The following is a 20671-nucleotide window of genomic DNA, read 5'->3' on the forward strand; positions in this document are numbered from 1 at the left end:
AATGAAATCCTTGCTTTGCTGCAGCACAACAGAATATTGTAGGCATAAATACAGAACAGATCAGTGTGACCATACACCATAGAATATATACTAAATGAATATCTCTCATTCATGCATTGAAATTTAATATTTTACATAATCATTTTACATTCTTCTGCATTAAAATCAATATTCTTTTCATTTGGACATCAATTTCATTGATCCAGACCCTATGAATGGAATCAATCTCGTGCAGTGATCACCTAGCCGTGCATGACCTTGTTTCACGTTATGTCAACATCTAAGAATCTGCAATCAATTTTGGAAAGTCTTCAGTGGTCATCAAACCATGAATGGAACTTGAAGAGTATTTATGCAAAACCAAGTCTTCCCATTGTGGACCCAGTGCCCATACAGTTACCTAGTTAGCTTTTAATTCCTTGGATCTAAATAGTAGTTAAAAGGCTTTTCACTGGAACATTACCAAAGATCTTTTGAGAATTCAATTGAATGTTGTGTGTAGGCTTGTTAACATGTGGGATTTGCCTGTTCAAAGTATTGCAATAGAGTTTAAATCCCTGCCTGCCACTCCATCTGGTGCAGGTGCCCTCTGGACATTGAATTCTTTCAGCTGATGAAATAGCATATGCTTCACTCAACCTGACGTATGTTGTAGATTCCAGGGCCACAGTGGAGAGGTACTGAAATAACAGAGGCTGCTGCCTCTAGAAGGTGCTTGTATCTCCTGCACCCATGCATAGACACTCGTGTACAGACACTCGTGCACAGACACTCGTGTACAGACACTCGTGTACAGGCACTCGTGTACAGGCACTCGTGTACAGGCACTCGTGTACAGGCACTCGTGCACAGACACTCGTGCACAGACACTCGTGTACAGGCACTCGTGTACAGGCACTCGTGCACAGACACTCGTGTACAGGCACTCGTGTACAGGCACTCGTGCACAGACACTCGTGTACAGGCACTCGTGTACAGGCACTCGTGCACAGACACTCGTGCACAGACACTCGTGTACAGGCACTCGTGCACAGACACTCGTGCACAGACACTCGTGTACAGACACTCGTGTACAGGCACTCGTGTACAGACTCTTGTGTACAGGCGTCGTATACAGACACTCGTGTACAGACACTCGTGTACAGGCACTCGTGTACAGACACTCGTGTACAGACTCTTGTGTACAGGCGTCGTATACAGACACTCGTGTACAGACACTCGTGTACAGGCACTCGTGTACAGACACTCGTGTACAGACACTCATGTACAGACACTCGTGTACAGGCACTCGTGTACAGACACTCGTGTACAGGCACTCGTGTACAGATCTTCATGTACAGCCACTCGTGCACAGACACTCGTGTACAGACACTCATGTACAGGAGCTCGTGCACAGGCCCTAGTGCACTCTGGCATTTGTGAGCTCTGGCACTTGTGCACTGGTCTCAAGCACCTGGTGAATCTTCCAATGGACCAGTACTGCTCATGCATTCTCAAGCCGAGACATTGGGAAGGCTCATTTATTTTAATTAGTTGAGTTTAGTTTCGGGATCCACGGTGGAAACAGGCCCTTCGTCCCACTGAGTCCGCGTTGACCGACGATCACTCATTTGCACTAGCTCTACCCTATACACAAGGGACAATTTACAGAGGGCCAATTCATCTACAAGCCCGCACGATTTTGGGATGTGGGAGAAAACCGGAGTAACAAGAGAAAACGCACGCGGTCACAGGGAGAACGTACCCGTAGTCAGGATCGAACCCTAGTCTCTGGTGCTGTGAGGCAGCAACTCTACCGCTCTTTTCACAATCACATCGTGGAGACTCAAACCAAACTTCCCACAACTATTTCTTTGAGTTGTGAGTCTGTGGAATTCTCTGCCTCAGAGGGCGGTGGAGGCCAGTTCTCTGGATACTTTCAAGAGAGAGCTAGATAGGGCTCTTAAAGAGAGTGGAGTCAGGGGATATGGGGAGAAGGCAGGAACGGGGTACTGATTGTGGATGATCAGCCATGATCACAGTGAATGGCAGCGCTGGCTCGAAGGGCCGAATGGCCTACTCCTGCACCTATTGTCTATTGTAAGTGAGTTCACGATTTCTCTCCACAGCCTTCAACGTAGATTTCAGATCAGTGACATTTGCATTTCTCATTCCATTCTCATCGGTTTAGCCATCCCACAGTCATCTGGTCAGAGAGACACTGTGACCAATGTGACAAATCAGGTTACTGGCGGAACAGGAGATTGTTACTGAAATGGATTATGTGGATAATAAACGATGCCACATCGAGGGTCACAGAGACACGAGAAACTGCAGGAGCTGGCATTTTGAGCAAAGCACAAAGTGCTGGAGGAACTCAGCAGGTCGGGCAGCATCTGTGGAGAGAAGGAATGGATGACGTTTCGGGTCGACACCCTTCTTCAGACTGTCCTGACCTGAAACCTCGTCTGCTCATCCCTCTACAGATGCTGCCTGACGCACATTTGGAACATTGGCCTGGAGACTCGTGAACTCATGGAGGTTAGTTTAGCGAGGACCCTCGTGGACGTAAAAACCACGTAAAAGACCTGCCCTCTGCACATACCAAGGCCCTGGGTACGAACATCTTCCAACATGACAGTGGGAGAACAGAGTGGGTGGGGGTACACAGAAATGCTGGAGAAACTCAGCGGGTGCAGCAGCATCGATGGAGCGAAGGAAATAGGCAACGTTTCGGGCCGAAACCCTTCCTCAGATGGGGGGTGGGGGGGAGGTGGGGAGAAGAAAGGAAAAAGGAGGAGGATGAGCCCGAGGGCTGAGGGAGAGGTGGGAAGGGGAGGAGATAGCAAGGGCTAACAGAATTGTGAGAATTCAATGTTCATGCCACCGGGATGTAGACTCCCCAGGCGGAATATGAGGAGCTGCTCCTCCAATTTCCGGTGTTGCTCGCTCTGGCCGTGGAGGAGGCCCAGGACAGAGAGGTCGGATACGGAATGGGAGGGGGAGTTGAAGTGCTGAGCCACCGGGAGGTCAGGTTGGTTAATACGAACCTAGCGGAGGTGTTGGGCGAAACGATCGCCAAGCCTACGCTTGGTCTCACCGAGTGGGTGGGGACCAAGATTGCAGCATGGGATGTTGGGAAACTCTGAATGAGAGGAGGATGTTGGTGGAACAGGTTATGTTGGTAGAAATAAAAACACAATGTATTTTACAATGTGTGTTTGTTTGACATGTAGACGACAGGCCTGGCTTGACATAAATCCCCACAATGTATCAGTTTAGTTTATTGTCACGTGTACAGTGAAAAGCATCTGTATTGAAATTGTAGGAAATAAACAGAGAATAAGAGGTGGGGGGTTTCTTAAATGTGCATATTTTAATGCTAGGAGCATTGTAAGAAAGGTGGATGAGCTTAGAATCTGGATTGACACCTGGAAGTATGATGTTGTGGCGATCAGTGAAACATGGTTGCAGGAGGGCTGTGATTGGAAACTAAATATTCCAGGATTTCGTTGCTTCAGCTGTGATAGAATTGGAGGAGCAAGAGGTGGAGGTGTTGCATTGCTAGTCAGGGAAGATATTACAGCAGTGCTTTGGCAGGATAGATTGGAGGGCTCATCTAGGGAGGCTATTTGGGTGGAACTGAGAAGTGAAAAAGGTGTAGCAACACTTATAGGGGTGTATTATAGACCGCCAAATGGGGATCGAGAATTGGAAGAGCAAATATGTAAGGAGATAGCAGATATTAGTAGTATGCACAAAGTAGTGATTGTGGGAGATTTCAACTTTCCACATATAGGCTGGGAAACACATTCTGTAAATGGGCTGGATGGTTTGGAGTTTGTAAAATGTGTGCAGGATAGTTTTTTGCAGCAATACATAGAGGTACCTACTAGAGGAGGGGCAGTGCTGGACCTCTTGTTAGGAAATGAGACGGGACAGGTGGCGGAGGTATGCGTTGGGGAGCACTTCGGGTCCAGTGATCACAATACCATTAGTTTCAATATAATTATGGAGAGGGTCAGAACTGGACCTAGGGTTGAGATTTTTGATTGGAGAAAGGCTAACTTTGATGAGATGCGAGATGATTTAAAAGGAGTGAATCGGGACATTTTGTTTTATGGGAAGGATGTAGAAGAGAAATGGAGGACATTTAAAGGGGAAATTTTAAGAGTACAGAATCTTTATGTTCCTGTTCGGTTGAAAGGAAACAGTAAAAATTGGAAAGAGCCCTGGTTTTCAAGGGAAATTGGACACGGTTCGGAAAAAGAGAGAGATCTACAATAATTATAGGCAGCATGGAGTAAATGAGGTGCTTGAGGAGTATAAAGAATGAAAAAAGAATCTTAAGAAAGAAATTAGAAAAGCTAAAAGAAGATATGAGGTTGCTTTGGCAAGTAAGGTGAAAGTAAATCCAAAGGGTTTCTACAGCTATATTAATAGCAAAAGGATAACGAGGGATAAAATTGGTCCATTGGAGAGACAGAGTGGACAGCTATCTGCAGAGCCAAAAGAGATGGGGGAGATATTGAAAAAATTTCTTTTCTTCGGTATTCACCAAGGAGAAGGATATTGAATTATGTGAGGTAAGGGAAACGAGTAGAGTAGCTATGGATACTATGAGTTTCAAAGTAAAAGAAGTACTGACACTTTTGGAAAATATAAAAGTGGATAAGTCTCCAGGTCCTGACAGGATATTCCCTAGGACATTGAGGGAAGTTAGTGTAGAAATAGCCGGGGCTATGACAGAAATATTTCAAATGTCATTAGAAACGGGAATAGTCCCCGAGGATTGGCGTACTGCGCATGTTGTTCCATTGTTTAAAAAGGGTTCTAAGAGTAAACCTAGCAATTATAGACCTGTTAGTTTGACTTCAGTGGTGGGCAAATTAATGGAAAAGATACTTAGAGATAATATATATAAGCATCTGGATAAACAGGGTCTGATTAGGAACAGTCAACATGGATTTGTGCCTGGAAGGTCATGTTTGACTAATCTTCTTGAATTTTTTGAAGAGGTTACTAGGGAAATTGACGAGGGTAAAGCAGTGGATGTTGTCTATATGGGCTTTAGTAAGGCCTTTGACAAGGTTCCTCATGGAAGGTTGGTTAAGAAGGTTCAACTGTTGGGTATAAATGCAGGAGTAGCAAGATGGATTTAACAGTGGCTGAATGGGAGACGCCAGAGGGTAATGGTGGATGGCTGTTTGTCGGGTTGGAGGCAGGTGACTAGTGGGGTGCCTCAGGGATCTGTGTTGGGTCCTTTGTTGTTTGTCATGTACATCAATGATCTGGATGAAGGTGTGGTAAATTGGATTAGTAAGTATGCAGATGATACCAAGATAGGGGGTGTTGTGGATAATGAAGAGGATTTCCAAAGTCTACAGAGTGATTTAGGCCATTTGGAAGAATGGGCTGAAAGATGGCAGATGGAGTTTAATGCTGATAAATGTGAGGTGCTACACCTTGGCAGGACAAATCAAAATAGGACGTACATGGTAAATGGTAGGGAATTGAAGAATGCAGTTTAACGGAGGGATCTGGGAATAACCGTGCATAGTTCCTTGAAGGTGGAATCTCATATAGACAGGGTGGTAACGAAAGCTTTTGGTATGCTAGCCTTTATAAATCAGAGCATTGAGTATAGAAGTTGGGATGTAATGTTAAAATTGTACAAGGCATTGGTGAGACCAAATCTGGAGTATGGTGTACAATTTTGGTCGCCCAATTATAGGAAGGATGTCAACAAAATAGAGAGAGTACAGAGGAGATTTACTAGAATGTTGCCTGGGTTTCAACAACTTAGTTACAGAGAAAGGTTGAATAAGTTAGGTCTTTATTCTCTGGAGCGCAGAAGGTTAAGGAGGGACTTGATAGAGGTCTTTAAAATGATGAGAGGGATAGACAGAGTTGATGTGGACAAGCTTTTCCCTTTGAGAATAGGGAAGATTCAAACAAGAGGACATGACTTCAGAATTAAGGGACAGAAGTTTAGGGGGAACTTCTTTACTCAGAGAGTGGTAGCAGTGTGGAATGAGCTTCCAGTGGAAGTGGTGGAGGCAGGTTCGTTGGTATCATTTAAAAATAAATTGGATAGGCATATGGATGAGAAGGGAATGGAGGGTTATGGTATAAGTGCAGGCAGGTGGGGCTAAGGGAATATAATTGTTCGGCATGGACTTGTAGGGCCGAGATGGCCTGTTTCCGTGCTGTAATTGTTATATGGTTATATGGTTATTGTAATACTATCGATGATTACAATCGAGCCAATTACAGTGTACAGATACATGATAACCTCAGTATGGACTGTTCTGTGGGAACTCAAGTCCCCCTGTACCACGAGTTTGCACCCCACACTCCTTGGAGAAGTGTTACTGTCAGAAGCCATGGCAATGGCAGGGATGTTTAAGGAAGAACTGCAGGTGCTGGAAAAATTTAAGGTAGACAAATAAACTGGAGAAACTCAGCGGGTGAGGCAGCATCTATGGAGCGAAGGAATAGGCGACGTTTCTGGTACTATCATTAGGCAGGGATGGTCCTTTAGCTCATGTAGGAGCGGACCTTGGATCCTCGTTTGGGACTTGCATTCCAAGTGGTGGTCGGCAGTGTTTACCTGCTGCACATTCTACAGCCTCTGCATCGGTGCCATCAGTCACACGCTGAACTACGCTGCAGTCTGTGGGAGGCTGCCAACAAAACTCAACTGCTGTGTACCTAAAAATGCTGCATCATGTAATCCAGTTTCCCAGCCGGTGTGATGTGTGGAGCATTGCTTATGACAACAGCATTGCAGTGCTGCTGGTCATCATTCATCTACACATTCATTTTACAAATAAATAATCAGAAGATGCTGTAATATTCCATTCTCAGACATTTCACCATTTGGTGCAGGCATTAGTATCCTTAAAGCCTGGTGCATGTGGATTACCTGCGAGTCTGCATATCTGCAATTTTATTTTAGTTATATATCAAGTCACTGGAGAGTGATTAATAAACCTACTTATTCCCTCATTTACAAGTTACTCGTCCATTAGTTCTGGTAGATTGCTCATTATTAACTCCACAATGGCAGCAATCGCAGCACTGTGTCACCCGCTCATCACTGAGACCTTTCCTAAAGCTACTTGTGCTTTTATATGTTCATAGGTTACAGGAACAGAATTAGGCCATTCGGCCCATCCAGTCTACTCCGCTGTGTGTAGTAAGGAACTTCATATCAGGATCATCAGCGTACAATGTGAGTGTGTAAAAGGCCTGAACACCACACTGGACATCCCATCAGTGTCCATCTGTCCATCACTGTCCACGGCCTTCATCTGAATAAGAATGTGTAGGAAGGAACTGCAAGTGCTGGTTTACACTGAAGATAGACACAAATTGTTGGAATAACTCAACGGGTCTGAAGAAGGGTCGCGTCCAAAAAATGTCACCCGCTCCAGAGATGCTGCCTGACCCGCTGAGTTACTCCAGCACTTTGTGAAATGTCACCTATCCATGTTCTCCACAGATGCTGCCTGACCCGCTGAGTTACTCCAGCACTCTGTGAAACGTCACCTATCCATGTTCTCCACAGATGCTGCCTGACCCGCTGAGTTACTCCAGCATTTCCAACTCTGTCATCTCCCAGCCTGAGTTGCAATATCAAGGGGGAGTCATGCAGTGGGATCTGCATGACTGAGATGCTCGTGGATCACACTCTCACAACAGCACAAACAACTGATTATATTAATTCACAACTGATTGAAGTGGCCTCACATTTAAATAAAGAAAACTCTGCATTTGTCCATACCTCCACAAGATCCAGTACATACCTGGCCACCTGAGGTGATGACACTTGCTGGAGTGTAAAATACCAAGCAAACATTTTTCTGTTTTCATGGTACAAAGATTAGATTTTACAATTATTCTACAGGCGACCATGTAGTGAAACTCCGGAAGGTTTGCTGTATTGGAAATGCTGGAATCTGGTAAAGTCATTGGAGAATCACAGCACTGATGGAGGCTATTCAGGGCTATGTGCCTTTGCCAGCAATTTTAAAAGCTATCCAACAATTCCTCTCCCATGATCACATACATATTTTATGTGCATGTATTACAGATCCACTCAAGAACGCTTGCTTATTTCTGAAGTTTATTAAAAGTCCTGCTCTATGCACGAGGCTTGCGCTGCTATTAACGGTTCGGGGCATGTTTAAACGCTTCAGCCTTTGGTTGATAATACAAAGAACAAATTTAAACCATCTGTATTGCTGCAAACGGCCTTTGTGGGATCTGATGAAAAATTCAAAACACATGTCAGCTCTGCAGCCACAGACCCACTGCCACATGCAAACTGCAGACACGTTCATTACCGTCTGGTTTATTTTGGATCTGCACAAGTTTCCACGCTGCAGGCCCTTTTCAACCTTATTTATAAACCGGTTTTGGACCGAATATATCCTCTTGGTATTAGATTTTGTTTCCTGCTCTTGGTTATTTTCTAGTTTGTCATTTGCTCTGTGAAAATCGGAGTTGCTTTTGTTCCCACATTCCATGTTGCTTTCCGTATCAATTCTCATTTCTAATTTCCATTAGTCTATCATGTGCTCAAAGGGCCGTTAGCCCAGTTAATAAGGAGCAGTCAATCCCACAGACGGCGGCTGTAATAACCACATTGCAAGATCATAATTTACTAGAAGTACCAGAGGCTAGATGGAAATTGTTTTTCATTTAACCACATCCATTGAAGATCTAGAATCCTGTTTAGTGGCTTTCAATAACAGTTACAATTGTAATCACTTAAAATGGAGTAGGATCCAGAATTCAGAAAGAAACACTCTCAGACAAAGAGCAGAGGTATGGACTCAATTAGGTGACATTTTTAAAGAGCTAGCATAGGCAGGATGGGCCAAATAGCCTCCTTCCATGCCACAAGCTCCATTTATTTCTGTTTTGCAAAATGCCAATCCATTAAACAATTTTTATCTTCCTGCTGTTCAGAAAGTTTATCCAATCAACGCGTTGAGACACATGAATGAAAGTATTGATACAGTTCACAGGGCTGTTTACATGTTCATTTGTTTAGAATTTAATCCATAATTGGAGTTGAAAGATAATCCCTGTGCATGGCACTCAGATACAATACGCATTGCATTTTATACTTTACCCATCAAAGGGATCTGTTTCAAACTGGAACCGAACATAAAATTGGACAAACATAAAATAAGTCTGAAGAAGGGTTCCCAACCTTAAGCATTTTCTATCCATTCCCTCCACAGATGCTGCCTGACCCGCTGAGTTACTCCAGCACTCTGTGAAACGTCACCTATCCATGTTCTCCACAGATGCTGCCTGACCCGCTGAGTTGCTCCAGCACTCTGTGAAACGTCACCCATTCCTTCTCTCCACAGATGCTGCCTGACCCGCTGAGTTACTCCAGCACTCTGTGAAATGTCACCTATCCATGTTCTCCACAGATGCTGCCTGACCCGCTGAGTTACTCCAGCACTCTGTGAAACTCTGTGTTCAGGTGTGACTGTGGGGCTCGGAAGAGTAGGAGACATTGCACTGTCTTTCAGGGAGATCACGACAGCAGAACTCAGGAAGAAGGTCCTGAGGGGTCGGCCATTGATGATACGTAGGTTGGGATATGGAGCATGAAAAGGGTGATCACGATGGCTTATACAGTGGGTCTCCAAACTGTCCACGGGACTTGGAGGAACATGTATGTAAATGTGCGGCACAGTGGCCCAGTGGTAGAGCTGCTGCCTCATAGCACCAGAGACCCGGGTTCCATCCTGACTATGAGTGCTGTCTGTACGCAGGTCGTACGTTCTCCCTGTGACCGCGTGGGTTTTCTCCGGGTGCTCCGGCTTCCTCCCACACTCCAAAGGTGTCCAGGTCTGCAGGTAAATTGGCTTTGGTGAGTTGTAAAAGTGTCCTTAGTGTGTGGGTAGTACAAGTGTACGGGTGATCGCTGGTCGGCACGGACTCGGTCGGTCGAAGGGCCTGTTTCTGCGCTGTACCTCCAAAGCCTAAACGCAATTCTAAAGTCTAAATAAATAGCATTGGGTTGTAACAATGATGGGGTTAAAGTGATGGGTGATTTTAACCTTCCCAATGTTGACTGGGATTGCTGTAGAGACCATGGTGGGATTCATAAACTGTGCATGTGTGTTTGAAAGCTGTAGATAGAGGGTGAAGGTTAGCGAGACGCTGTAGAGAATGAGAATGTTTCTGTACAGGAACCCTCGTGAACAGAGCCAGTATTTCCAGAAACTAAGGGTTGTCATGGAAAAGGATAAGTTGGGAAAGTGGGGGAGGGCTGACTTCAATAAGACAGGTCGTGGCGAAGGAACGGAGATTGGGAACAGCTGCCAGAGGAACAATAAACATCAGGCGTTGGAAAGTGAAGGAGTTAGAGTTTAGAGTCAGCACGTCCTTGTGAGAGGACGGAACAAAGATGGGAAGATTACGGAATCGTGGCTGACAAAGGAAACTGAGGGTTTGATCAGGAAAAAGGAAGTATATGTCAGGTAGAGGAAATTGTTACCAAGCGAGGCTTATGCATTTGATGGAGGATACAGAAGATATCTTAAGAAAGCAGCTCGGAGAGCAAACGCAGAGCATGGTGGCACTACTGTGGTGTGGGTACCAAGCATGGTTGACCGATCCAGATGTTGCATCATATTGTGCCCTCTAACTGTGACTGTGACCGATCCAGATGTTGGAGGTTTGCACCATATTGTGCCCTCTAACTCTGGCTGTACATATACAGTAAACAACAGAAGTATTGATGCCCAGGGTGGTGGTGGTGGGCTGCTGGGGATAGGACGGAGCTTGCTGGGATATTAAACCATGCCAGCTTATGGCGAAGGCACGAGACCTCAGGAAGTCTTCAGCAGCCTTGAAATGCGGCTTCTGGATTGCGAGTTACGACTGCCAATGGTGCAGCGGGTAGTGCTGCTGCCTCACCGCCTCAGAGACCCGGGTTCGATCCTGACACTGAGTTTATTGTCACGTGTATCGAGGTACAGTGAAAAGTATTTTGTTGCGTGCTATCCAGTCAGCGGAAAGGCAATACACGATACAATCGAGCTGTCCACAGTGTACAGATACAGGATAAAGGGAATAACGTTTTGTGCAAGATATAACGTCCTGTAAAGTCCGATTAAAGATAGCCCGAGGGTCTACAATGAGGTAGATGGGAGGTCAGGACCGCACTCCAGTTGTTGTTAGGATGGTTCTGTTGCCTGATAACAGCTGGGAAGAAACTCCCTGAATCTGGAGGTGTGCGTTTTCACACTTCTGTACCTCTTGCCTGATGGTAGAGGGGAGAAGAGGGAGTGACCGGGGGTGAGACTGGTCCTTGATGATGCTGCTGGCCTTGCCGAGGCAGCGTGAGGTGTAGATGGAGTCAATGGAAGGGAGGTTGGTTTGTGTGTGTGATGGTCTGGGCTGCGTCCACAATTCTCTGCAGTTGCCATGTTGTATCTCCAATCTTTCTAAACTAAAGTAGATGGAATACTGGGTCAATGTCCAGTCACACAGTGAATTGGAGATAGTGAAAGGCCACAGAGAACACAGAACGGAACGGTCGAGGATCAGGCTCTTTGGCCCACAGTGTCCATGTCAAACACAGTGCCAAATCTCCCCATCTACTTCAACTGATCTCCTTTGCCTGCACATGAATCATATCTACAGTATGTGTTTATCTCAAAGCAAAGATGGCTTATACTGCAATACCAACACACAGCCAGCAGCAATCCATCAATGCAGCGGGCAGTGGCAGAGTGAGACCTCAGGCAGTACACACACTGTACCTGGGTACATACCTTAGTACATACCTTAGTGCATACCTTAGTACATACCTTAGTACATACTGTAGCTCAGTACACACACCGTACAGTACCTAGGTAGTGACGTACACACACCATACCTGGGTACATACCTTAGTACATACCTTAGTACATACCTTAGTACATACTGTAGCTCAGTACACACTGTGGTGCTGTACACACACCGTACAGTACATATTTAGTGATGTACACACACCATGGAGTACATTGACATTCACTTTCCGTGGCTCAATTAAAGGTGCTTCCCACCAAATACACAAGGTACAGGAGGAGCTGCTATATCCTCTGTCGTTCATTTCCAACCATGTCTTTAGTGAGAGGCCATGGCCAGGCCATCGTCTATAGGTCTATGTCCACGTGCTTGCTTTCAGTCCCATACTGGTGTGCTTACTGCTAGCTGTGTGAGGTCTGTGTGATCCACGTAACCACATCAGCACGAGAGAGACACAAAACTCAGACGCAGAGACATAAAACAGACGGCTGCTGACAGTAGGGTGGACATGATCCCTTAAGATGAAGATGTCCTCAAACCTCACTATACCACCAGCCATCTCCTGAACGTATAGTACTGAGAACATTGGTGGATGTTCAGCAGAGCAGGACGCAGCTCCAACAGACCACAAACATCTCGAGGCAAGTCGATAAATGTCAATATCGGAGTACCGTAACACGTGTGGTTTAAAGTGTACATTCCCCTAGAAATAATCACCTCGTCAAAGCTGTCCACCATGATGTGGTGTTATAGTTGCTGGAGTTTCTTCCTTGCACCTTTAACTTTGTACACATAATGTCTTTACATGGATAGGACCGGTTTGGAGGGATATGGACCAAACGCAGGCAGGTGGGACTAGTGTAGCTGGGACATGTTGGCCGGCATGGGCAAGTTGGGCCAAAGGGCCTGTTTCCACACTGTATCACTCTGACTAGTGTTGCTGGGACATGATGGCCGGTGTGGGCAGGTTGGGCTGAAGGGCCTGTTTCCGTGCTGTATCACTTTATGACTTGATGACTTATCCAAAGGCTACTATATAGAAACATAGAAACATAGAAAATAGGTGCAGGAGTAGGCCATTCAGCCCTTCGAGCCTGCACCGCCATTCAATATGATCATGGCTGATCATCCAACTCAGTATCCTGTACCTGCCTTCTCTCCATACCCCCTGATCCCTTTAGCCACAAGGGCCACATCTAACTCCCTCTTAAATATAACCAATGAACTAGCCTCAACTACCTTCTGTGGCAGAGAATTCCAGAGATTCACCACTCTCTGTGTGAAAAATGTTTTTCTCATCTCGGTCCTAAAAGATTTCCCCCTTATCCTTAAACTGTGACCCCTTGTCCTGGACTTCCCCAACATCGGGAACAATCTTCCTGCATCTAGCCTGTCCAACCCCTTAAGAATTTTGTAAGTTTCTATAAGATATCCCCTCAATCTTCTAAATTCTAGCGAGTACAAGCCGAGTCTATCCAGTCTTTCTTCATATTGATTAGTAATAATCTTTCAAAACTCTTTAGATTCTGGAGTAGTTCCTGAGGATTGGCGGGTAGCAAACGTAACCCCACTTTTTAAGAAGGGAGGGAGAGAGAAAACGGGGAATTACAGACCAGTTAGTCTAACATCGGTAGTGGGGAAACTGCTAGAGTCAGTTATTAAAGATGGGATAGCAGCACATTTGGAAAGTGGTGAAATCATTGGACAAAGTCAGCATGGATTTACAAAAGGTAAATCATGTCTGACGAATCTTATAGAATTTTTCGAGGATGTAACTAGTGGATAGGGGAGAACCAGTGGATGTGGTGTATCTGGACTTCCAGAAGGCTTTCGACAAGGTCCCACATAAGAGATTAGTTTACAAACTTAAAGCACACGGCATTGGGGGTTCAGTATTGATGTGGATAGAGAACTGGCTGGCAAACAGGAAGCAAAGAGTAGGAGTAAACGGGTCCTTTTCACAATGGCAGGCAGTGACTAGTGGGGTACCGCAAGGCTCAGTGCTGGGACCCCAGCTATTTACAATATATATTAATGATCTGGATGAGGGAATTGAAGGCAATATCTCCAAGTTTGCGGATGACACTAAGCTGGGGGGCAGTGTTAGCTGTGAGGAGGATGCTAGGAGACTGCAAGGTGACTTGGATAGGCTGGGTGAGTGGGCAAATGTTTGGCAGATGCAGTATAATGTGGATAAATGTGAGGTTATCCATTTTGGTGGCAAAAACATGAAAGCAGACTATTATCTAAATGGTGGCCGACTAGGAAAAGGGGAGATGCAGCGAGACCTGGGTGTCATGGTACACCAGTCATTGAAAGTGGGCATGCAGGTGCAGCAGGCAGTGAAGAAAGCGAATGGTATGTTAGCTTTCATAGCAAAAGGATTTGAGTATAGGAGCAGGGAGGTTCTACTGCAGTTGTACAGGGTCTTGGTGAGACCACACCTGGAGTATTGCGTACAGTTTTGGTCTCCAAATCTGAGGAAGGACATTATTGCCATAGAGGGAGTGCAGAGAAGGTTCACCAGACTGATTCCTGGGATGTCAGGACTGTCTTATGAAGAAAGACTGGATAGACTTGGTTTATACTCTCTAGAATTTAGGAGATTGAGAGGGGATCTTATAGAAACTTACAAAATTCTTAAGGGGTTGGACAGGCTAGATGCAGGAAGATTGTTCCCGATGTTGGGGAAGTCCAGGACAAGGGGTCACAGCTTAAGGATAAGGGGGAAATCCTTTAAAACCGAGATGAGAAGAACTTTTTTCACACAGAGAGTGGTGAATCTCTGGAACTCCCTGCCACAGAGGGTAGTCGAGGCCAGTTCATTGGCTATATTTAAGAGGGAGTTAGATGTGGCCCTTGTGGCTAAGGGGATCAGAGGGTATGGAGAGAAGGCAGGTACGGGATACTGAGTTGGATGATCAGCCATGATCATATTGAATGGCGGTGCAGGCTCGAAGGGCCGAATGGCCTACTCCTGCACCTAATTTCTATGTTTCTATGTTTCTATATGAAAGTCCTGACATCCCAGGAATATGTGTGTACATGTAACATGAAGGATAAAGTTCTGCAAGCTTTTCATTAACTATTTATTCACCAGGTGTGAAGAAGGTTCTGGCCCGACACCTCGTTGTCTATTCTCTCCACAGTTACCTTTTCTTGCTCACGTTTCCAACATCTGTAGTTTTCTGTGTCTCCATTTTACTGCTCCATTCCACAATCTACTCAGATGTTCCCCACTGAAGACATTCTCCTGCTCTCTGTGCCGGGGGTTGTGTGAGACCCTCTCTCAGTGTGAGACCCTCTCTCACTGCCCCACCCTCTGTGCTGGGGGTCTCACTGCCCCACCCTCTGTGGCTCCTGCCGCTCTCCTGCTTTCACCACTTTCTGACCCACACTCGTTACTACAGTCATCTGTAGAAGGGTCCCGACACGAAACGTTGTGTATCCAGTTCCCTCCACAGATGCTGCCTGACCCGCTGAGTTACTCCAGCACTCTGTGAAAAGTCACCTATCCATGTTCTCCACAGATGCTGCCTGACCCGCTGAGTTACTCCAGCACTCTGTGAAACGTCACCTATCCATGTTCTCCACAGATGCTGCCTGACCCACGGAGCTAAGGAAATAGGCAACGTTTCGGGCCGAAATCCTTCTGGAAATAGGCAACGTTTCGGGCCGAAATCCTTCCGGAAATAGGCAACGTTGCCTTTTCCTTCACTCCATAGATGCTGCCTGACCCGCTGAGTTACTCCAGCACTCTGTGAAACGTCACCTATCCATGTTCTCCACAGATGCTGCCTGACCCACTGAGTTACTCCAGCACTTTCTGAAACTGAACTGACGGACATGAAACTGCAGCTGGAAGATGTAAGGCTTCAAATATCGGCACTGATTTACTTCAACATTCTCCTGCACAAATGCCAGAACACACACTAGAGTCATGGGCTTTGGTGAGAAAGCTGCGATACTATTTTCCAATCAGTCAGAGGGTAAGACAAGAATAATGAACGTTATATGTGAGCAGCCAGATCACCGCGACCTTGTTGAAACATCTGTGTGCGAGAGGAGAGACGAGTATTGCATTCGCATTATAACAAAATTGGAGCACAGCTTCGAACTGGATGCAGCTGATGGCTAGTAAATGATGCTTCTCGTTCCATTCCAGTTTCATTAACTTGAATGTTATGCGTTTCTTTGGATTTACAGTGTTTATATTTGCTGAGCAAGACTGTTGTTCATGACCTCTTGTGCCATGGCTACCGGCGTTTTGTTAATCTTCCAAAGCAGCACCAGAAATAGAAGGGAGAGTAGAATGTTTCATTTCACACATTAATACAGGATTCCCTGCTCTTTCATATCCAGTTGTTTCTTAGATACCTTGAGGGCTTTTAATCTCATTTCAACACCTCACAACACACTTCTGATGTTGAATACTTGTGTCTAGAGCATGAGGGGAACAGATAGGGTGAACGCACAGAGTCTTTTACTCAGAATAGGGGAATTGGAGACAAAAGGCAGAGGTTTAAGGTGAGAGGGGGGAGATTTACTTAGAACCTGAGGAGCAGCTTTTTCCACACAGAGGGTGGTGTGTGTATGGAACGAGCTGCCAGAGGAGGTAGTTGAGGCAGGTACAATTACAACATTTAAAAGGCACCTGGACAGGTGTATGGATAGGAAATGTTGACCAGCTTAGATGGGGCATCATGGTGGGCATGGCCGAGTCGGGCCGAAGGGCCTGTAACCATGCTGTATGACTTCAACAGGTCATCACATATTTGAAGCATAGCCCTCCTTGACAAGCCTTGTCCTTTAGTCTTGTTGATGAATCATGTTTAGAGGGTGGAGTGAGAGGTTTGGGCTCAGGAACAGAGAACTTTTACTGATGGTTTGTGCTGTTACGGCAACTTTAACGTGACACACGTGTTCATTAATCATGCTTAGCTCATGGATAACATCAGTGAATAAATTAGAGCATTTATTTCTTCAGACTTAGAGACCAGTTATTAAATTACAAGTTGGAGAGTCCCCAACATTGGGTATGTTGAAACAAAAACATACTGATCAATGCAGGTTAATTAATAATTGATATGCAACTGGCACGTTTTAGTCGACTGCATTTTCAGTGCCCAATACCACTGGAATATTGAAGACTGAAGCGAATAAAGGCATTGACCAAATACCCAGAGAGTGGGCAAGGCACCACTGATGCTGTGGAGGTGGGTAGAGGCTGTTTCAGTGACAGCAGTAGATAGATGCCCCAAGCTACGATAGGAACATAGTGAGCAGTCTGGTTTAGTGTCAGTAGGCAGGTAGACAGGGGAACAACATTGCAGAACCTACTGAAATATGTACATGGTGTAAAGTCACTAAGACAAGGTCATGTTTCAAGTCATGGCCATAAGTGATAGGAGCAGCATTAGGCCATTCGGCCCATCAAATCTACTCCGCCATTCAATCATCTCTCCCTCCTATCCCCATTCTCCTGCCTTTTCCCCGTAACCTCTGACACCATCAAAGGACAGAAACGCTCATTTTCATTTTTACCGACCACAGAACAATGACATTCTTCCCTGCAGCAGCAGAACAGGCCTGTACACACTATACTGGATAATAACATATCTTGGCATCAAATTGCAGAATGATCTGCGTTGGAATGGTCAGACTCATCATGCAACGGTGAAAGCAACAGGTGTCCTAAACTTCCTGAGGCGCAACTTTCATCATTGTTCAGCTTCTGTCAAGGAGAAGCTATACTTCACCCTGGTTAGACCTCATTTGGACAACGCAGTTGCAGCATGGGACCCATACACAGATAAAAACATTTCTTCCATCGAACGTGTCCAAAGGCAGGCAGCTCGATTTGTTACTAACACCTATGAGAGAGAAGCGAGTGTCACCAAACTTCTGAATTCTCTGGGGTGGAACCCTCTCCAAGACAGACGTGAAGCTCACCGTTTGACCTGTTTTTACAAAATGTTAAATGGTCAGCTAGACATAGATCACAAGACCTACACCAAACCCAAACCAATTAGGAGCAGACGAGGGCATTCGATCCAATTTGTGATCCCAGCTACAAAGACAGATGTGTACAGCAATTTGTTCTTCCCCCGCACAATTAAAGCATGGAATAGTCTTCACCCTACTATAGTTACCCAACCAGATGAAACTAAATTTAAAGTAGCTCTGTCTTCCCAATAACCCTTTCTGGCTTAATCCCTCCCTTCACCACCTCCAGTTTAAATTCCAGTTGGAATATTTTGGAGGACCAAGTAACCAAGTAACCAAGAACCAAGAACCAAGAGATCCAGCGCAGAAACAGGCCCTTCAGCCCACCGGGTCCGTACTGACCAGCGATCCCCGCACACTAACACTATCCTACACACACTAGGGACAATTTACATTTATACTAAGCCAATTAACCCACAAACCTGCACGTCTTTGGGGTGTGGGAGGAAACCGAAGATCTCGGAGAAAATCCATGCGGTCATGGGGTGAACGTACAAACTCCGTACAGACAGCGCCCGTAGACGGGATCGAACCCACGTCTCCGGCGCTGCAAGCGCAGTAAGGCAGCAATTCTACGCAGCGCCACCATGCCGCCCCATAATAACTCTCACACTCATGCACAAACGGCCAGAGTCCCGGGTGCAACCACCGACTGTCGATATTCTTCATCTGAGCCTGTGGCCTGTGAGCTGCAGATGCTCCCAGCTCACCACTGCTGCCCCGATGACCACATGCCCACAGCTCCTTGCAGTGTGTTAACTTGCTCACTGCACGCTGGCAAGGCCACCACAAGCCTAGAGTGCAAAGGCATTTGCGGTAAACATGAGAGGGAATGCATCAAAGAGCGAGGAAGACAAGCCCCATGCTGGAAACTAATAATCGCAAACCATGGTCACAGTCCTGACACTCTCATGTTCAAAATCATAAATTTACAGGAAATAGACTTTAGCAGCAGCTTGATCAAGCCCGTCTCTCTGCACAAGGTCTGTGGGACATTCAGTACACGAGAGTCCTTTACATTCCCCCGAATGAGGGAGGATCATATCACTCACTGGGCTCCAGACCTGAGGAATCAGGGTCGCTATTAAAGGGCTTTCTCATTGTGCGACCTGAAGCAAGACCTAACAAGATTTAACATCGTGGGAACCTTCTGCGATAGCAGTACGGCATTCGTGGACCACCGAGGACCTCCGTGGCGCTAACGGCAGGTAGTCGTGTGACTTGGTAAGGTCGGGAGAAAATTCAAACATTTTTGAATTTCTCCAAGAGTGTCTTGAGCAGCGTTGCAACATTGTATGGACGCAGATGCCAGTGCGATATCCGTGCGATATCCATAATGACACTTGCGAATACCGTGGGAACTCCTGCGAACGGTAAACCCGGAAGCTGGACAGAAGGGACATAAGGTGAGTAAAAGAGGTGGTCTCAATATCGCCAATGGACCATGTGTCCATCGAGGACGTCCCACCTAATTGTCATTGTTTGAGAATCTTTTTCACAGTAAGACTTGCAGAGATGCCTCTCAGAAAATCGCAAAGAAAGGGGTCAAAGAAAGTCGGAAAGTTTTTAGCCATGCAGGTAAATGAGGAGGAAACTCAGCAAGAGAGACAGGTGGAGAGGCAAGAGGAGATGCCAGAGATACCACTGCCTGTGGGCTCCTTGGAGCAGGGAGAGGGTGATCAAGGTGGATTTGAGATTGCCTCCCCAGTAGCTGTTGCCTCCACAATATTCTCAGCAGACGAGAACATAAAGGTTAGATGGCAGAAGGTAAAGCCATATAACTTCAACAGGGAACAAGAGGGTGAACTGGTGGAGTGGTACCAATTCAATGAGATTCTCTATGACAAATCCAGAGAGGATTATAGAAATAGGGAGAGAAAGCGCAACCTGCTGGAGACGAAGGCTGCTGAGTATACCCGGTGCTCATGTGAGTAACTATAACAATATATTAGTTTATGTACAGGAGAACAATTTAATGTTATCCATGATTTTAAAACATACAATGCTACAGATGTAAAAGTGCTGTTTTTGCAGTCACCTTTAATTTATCTTATAAGTCTGTCTGTTCCCTGCAGCTGCAATGTAAAAGTAGTGGCAGACAGCTTTTACACCCTCTTCGTTTGAAGTGGGAATCATGTCTCTTTTAGAGCCATAAAATAAATTATGCATGAGGTCCCAAATTATTCTTTAACTCATTAAAGAGCTCGGGTGAAATTCTGACAAAGTTTTTGAATGCACTTTTATCCTCTTCGCACAGCACATTAAGCAGTTGCTCATATTGTCCTAATTGAGGTCTCCGTTGAAACATGGGCTTAACCCAGTGAGACTTCCTCTTAATTATCTTTTTAATTAATCTCACCCTTCTGCCTTCACGCAAGCGTTTTCGATGCACATGTTGCGCTAATGCATACAGCGCGTCAATGAAAATAACAACCAGCCTGTACTCGAACCAACTTTGTATAGGCATGTCTGCAAATGAGACAATTCTACGAACGGAGGATATTTATATAGCGTGTGAAAAAAAAGTGACATCATTTGTGCCACGTGATTAACTACACTACAGTCCACGATGTTCATTCACGATTAACGGGAAAGATCGGGAGACGGACAAGTCAGTCGCACAAATGACAGAATTGCCGAGTACCGTGGGAACTCTTTATCGTGGGAACACTTTATCGTGCGGAACTCGTGCTGGACCACGACCACTTCACTCGGGTGACATCTTGCTTCAGGTCGCACCGTGAGACTGGTTTACCATGGTCCATACACCGCCTGGTTTACCATGGTTCAAGCTGCAGGAGAACTGGAAGAAAGGGATGCCTCACAAGTTCACACAAGTTATAGGAGTAGAATTAGG

Source organism: Amblyraja radiata, chromosome 23 (genome assembly GCF_010909765.2).
Source record: "Amblyraja radiata isolate CabotCenter1 chromosome 23, sAmbRad1.1.pri, whole genome shotgun sequence".
NCBI classification, from domain to species: domain Eukaryota; kingdom Metazoa; phylum Chordata; class Chondrichthyes; order Rajiformes; family Rajidae; genus Amblyraja; species Amblyraja radiata.